The sequence below is a fragment of the Felis catus genome, chromosome D4 (assembly GCF_018350175.1).
Source record: "Felis catus isolate Fca126 chromosome D4, F.catus_Fca126_mat1.0, whole genome shotgun sequence".
Taxonomy (NCBI): Eukaryota; Metazoa; Chordata; class Mammalia; order Carnivora; family Felidae; genus Felis; species Felis catus.
In genome coordinates this window covers 29693087-29697596 of record NC_058380.1, presented here as the reverse complement: position 1 = coordinate 29697596, position 4510 = coordinate 29693087, and the positions used below count along the sequence as shown (strand labels likewise).

At 43.0% G+C, this 4510-nt stretch overlaps 1 long non-coding RNA gene across 1 annotated transcript; it reads left to right on the top strand.

The window, feature by feature from the left end:
- The first annotated feature begins 335 nt into the window (after positions 1–335).
- LOC123381627 lies at positions 336–3460 on the top strand. The gene is made up of 2 exons (XR_006588884.1): positions 336–472; positions 699–3460. It is a non-coding gene; the product is annotated as an uncharacterized LOC123381627 (long non-coding RNA).
- The last annotated feature ends 1050 nt before the right edge of the window (positions 3461–4510 follow it).

The window sequence follows — 4510 nt, the reverse complement described above, 5'->3', positions numbered from 1 at the left end:
TCATTTTCTATAATGTACCTATCACATCCCCTGCTCCTCTCGTCTTTGCCAAACTAAACAGCCTTAGTCGGGCTAATCTCTCCTCAGATGGAGACCAGGGCCATAAATCTAATCACTGTGCAAAGAAGGCCTTCCCTGACCATGCCTTGGGCGCTCGGCACAGCACATATTCTAACACACACAGCAGATAATGGTAGAGCCGCTGTCACAGGGCACGTTATAAAATACAGATGTTGCAATAATGCCCCTGTTGTGAAGTTTCAGCTGTAAATTGGCCAGCCCGCTAAAGGGATAAAGGCCATTTAATTTGCTCATCAACCCCACCCTCTCTCTCCTTTGTCCTTTGTCTCCTTTGGCACATTATGTTTGAATGAAATTTGGGGTGGAAACTGGAAAAAGAGGACTCTGGCTCTGGCTGTGTGAGGATAACACGGAATTAAATCCTATTAGCTTCTTGAATTAATTTTAAAAGGTAATGACTTCAGTTAAACATGCTGTCTGGGTGCATTTTTTAAGAAACAGGATACCTTCTCAAGTCCCCAGATCTGATTTAACACTTCCCACACTCCCGTGACGTGCGGAGGCATACTTCCCATTCACCTTTTTCTCCCAGTCATCCAGGCATTGACAAGGGATGTCGTGAACTTATTAATGTCTTTTTCAACAAATACTAAATTTTCCTGGTGTTCTGCTTTCAGAAAGTGAGAGGAAGGGAGACTTTTACACATCTTTAGAGAAGAGCAGCAGCGGGCTAAATCTCACAGAACATATCTCAGAGATGCTAATGTAAGGTCTTCAAGGAAGGCAGGTTTACTGAGAGCTTCCCTGAGTCACCAAGGAAACCACATTCTCCTTTCATCTTTCTCCTCTCCCAATCCTCCTCAAAAGAGGCGAGTAGTTCCAAGAGATACTGGAGTACTGGAAAGAGGAAATACGAAGACTTTGTTACTTTTCATGCTTTAAAGTTCTGCCTGGAGCAAAGAGCTGAGTTTGAGACTTGGGAGGAATGAGTTATGGGCCACCACCGGCGCCCAAGAAACAAATCACCTGGCTCGGCTTTCCCCACACAGGGCCATGGAACTGAAAAACCCCACTGTTTTGTCTGGCTCTCATCTTGAACAGTAAATAGTCTGGAAAAGACCTAGGTCCCAAGTTACCTGATGACCCAGGATTCCCCAACAGGTCAAGGTGAGAAGCTGGGAACTACCAGAAAACCCTCAATTCTAAGAGTAAGGGTGGACCATCTTATGGAGCCGTCAATTTATCTGATGGTAAGCACTTGAAAATATTAATGCATACCTTAATTTTCTGTAAATGTACACACCTAATGTATGTACCTAAAATATTATGCATATATTTATTTTGTATTAAATGTAAAATTCACATAAACCTTTATAGAGAGATGGAACAATGCAACAAATTTTGAACGTATCCCTTTAGAAGTCTCACAGCTGGCAGGTGCATCCCTTCCTCCAGAAGTCAAGTTTGAGAAGCATCTTAGTGGGCCATAGCCCATCCCCTAGAAACACAGAGCCAGGAAGGAGTTGGGGCCTAAAGAAGAAAATTAATGCTAATATTGCAGAGGCCTGGGTGGGGAGTAGCTGAGCAGCACAGGAAGCTGCTCAGAGGAAAACAGGGTCCAGGATTGGAGTCCAGATGTTCCAAGAATTATCCCGATGAGGTACAGGAGCCATAACAAGATAAATAGCAAGAGCCAGGACCTTTCTTGTAGTAGATCAAGAGAGATCTTGAGAGAGCTTCCTCTCTCTCTTAGTTTGAGCTCCCCCTCCCCCACTGCCCCAAGCACACCCTGAGATAAGAATTCAAACGCAAGCAGTTTACTTAGTAGTTTACTTAGTAGGGGATCCTAGGAAACACCAATTGGGAGTGGAGAAGTGAGATGGAGTAAGAGAGGCCATCCATTAGGGATGCATAGTCAAGCAAGCTACCACAGTGAACAACTGGAGCTTAATGTCTCTGGGGAATTCCGGAAGATACCATAGAACACATGATTCCACAGCATCTCACTTGACGTGCAAGGGCACTGGGGTACTTTACACGCCAACTTCCAACAATCACTGGTTGGAGGCTGTTGGGGGTGAAGAGTGGTCATGAATTCCCTGCATTTGGGCCTGCTTGAGTGGAGCTCACTCCAGAAGACCAAAAAAAGCCCTCAGGCAAAGAGAGGCCAGGGCTGGCAGTTTGAGATGAACATGCACCCTTTTCAGGGTAAGGGTGAGGGGGTATGGGCAAGGTGGACACAGCAACTGCTGTAGCCTCTGCATGGAGGGCTCTGGTCCTCCTAATGATTGAGCATCATACACGGTGGTTGATCTTTAGATAAAATGATGTATCATCACCACCAAAAGCTTTTGTATCAGGCAATGTAGATGCTTTCTATTTGGTTCTCCCAACAAACCTATGGGAAGATGCTGTGATTACAGACAAGCTAATTGGCCATTACAGTTGAGTAGCTTCTGCAGAGTCCTGCCACGGGTAAAGCTGGGATCTCAACCTCAACTCTGTGGTTATAACCTCTGCATATGTGGCCAATATAGAATGCCTGCCCAGTCACACCCTCTTTTGCTCATTACTGCCCTACCCATGGCCCTGCCAGGAGGCACAGTTAGGTTTTTGTAACATGTGCCTGAGCTTTCCCACCTTACCTGTCACTTGAGGTCCCTCATACAGTTGTAGCCAGCCTATAGCTGAAGCTGAGTTCATCTGAAATCTTCTCCACTCACCCGCATGGTGCCTGGTCTGAGATGTCTGAAAACACTTGAGACTGGCTGGGCATCTCTCATTCTCTCTCTCTATGGCCTCTTCATATAGCTAGCTTGGGCTTCCTCACAGCATGGTGATCTTGGAGAAGTTGGAATTCTTCCATGGCTGCTGGTTTCTCCCAGAGTGAGTGTGCCAAAGCATTGCTTTCACTGTATTCTATTTCTCAAAAGTCACCAGCCTGCTCAGACTCAAAGGATAGAATACCTTCCATCTCTCCATGAGGGAATGTATGCATACAGGGAAAGAGCAAATTGAGGGAGGGTAGCCATCTTGGAGACAAACCATCCCATAGCCACTGGCTTTTTACTTCAAGCACTGGCAACTCTATTTGAGACATTATCTGCCTATGGCAGATGGCATTCCAGAGAGTTCACACTCCCAGGAGCAGTTCTTAACTGCAACTCAAAGGGAGTCTAAATGTTCCAACTTCCTCACACTTGACTGAGCTAAATCAGAGGTAGAATCTGCATAGTCCCCAGAGTGATTGAGCCACAATCACCCAGAGTAGACACCTGCTTCTTGCCATACCCACAGTGGTTGCCTTACCCTCTCCAACTCAATTCTCCACTGTTCTACCTGCACCTCCTGAGATCTCCTCTCCAAAAAAAACAACTTCAGCAAAAAGACTATTAGAACTAGTACACAAATCCAATAAAGTTGCAGGATACAAAACTAATATACAGAAATCTGTTGCATTTCTATACACTAATAACGAAGTAGCAGAAAGAAAAAATTAAGAAAACAATCCCATTTACAATTGCAGCAAAGGGGCGCCTGAGTGGCTCACTTGGTTGAGCGTCCGACTTTGGCTCAGGTCATAATCTCAGGGTTTGTGGGTTAGAGCCCCATGTCAGGCTCTGTGCTGACAGCTCAGAGCCTGGGGCCTGCTTCAGATTCTGTGCCTCCCTCTCTCTGCCCCTCCCCCACTCACACTGTGTCTCTGTCTCTCAAAAATGAATAAAAAAATTACAAAAAATAAAAAAAAATTACAATTGCAGCAAAAATAATACAATATTTAGGAATAAATTTAACCAAGGAGGTAAGAGACGTGTACTCTGAAAACTATAACACTGATGAAAGAAATTAAGAATGAGACAAATGGAAAGATATTTCCACCCTTACAGATTGGAAGGACCAATATTGTTAAAATATACATACTACTAACGCAACCTACAGATTTAATGCAATCTCTATCAAAATACCAATAATACTTTTCACAGGACTAAAAAAAAATAATCTGAAAATTTTTATGGAATCACAAAAGACCTGAATAGTCAAAGAAATCCTGAGAAAGAAGAACAAAGACAGAGATATCACAATCCCAATTTCAACATATACTACAAAGGTATTGTACTCAAAGCAATAAGGTATTGACACAAATATAGACACATAAATCAATGAAACTGGTTATAAAGTCTAGAAGTAAACGCATGCTTATATTGTCAATTAATCTTTGACAAAGGGGGCAAGAATATACGATGGAGAAAAGACAGTCTCTTCAATAAGTGGTGCTGGGAAAACTGGACAGCTACATGCATAAGAATAAAACTGGACCACTTCCTCACACCATATATAAAAATAAATTCAAAATGGATTAAAACCCTAAATGTAAGACCTGAAACTATTAAATTTCTAAAAGGAAATACAAGCAGTAATCTCTTAGCAACTTTTTTCTGGATACCTCTTCCAAGGCAAGAGAAACAAAACCAAAAATAAACAAATAGGA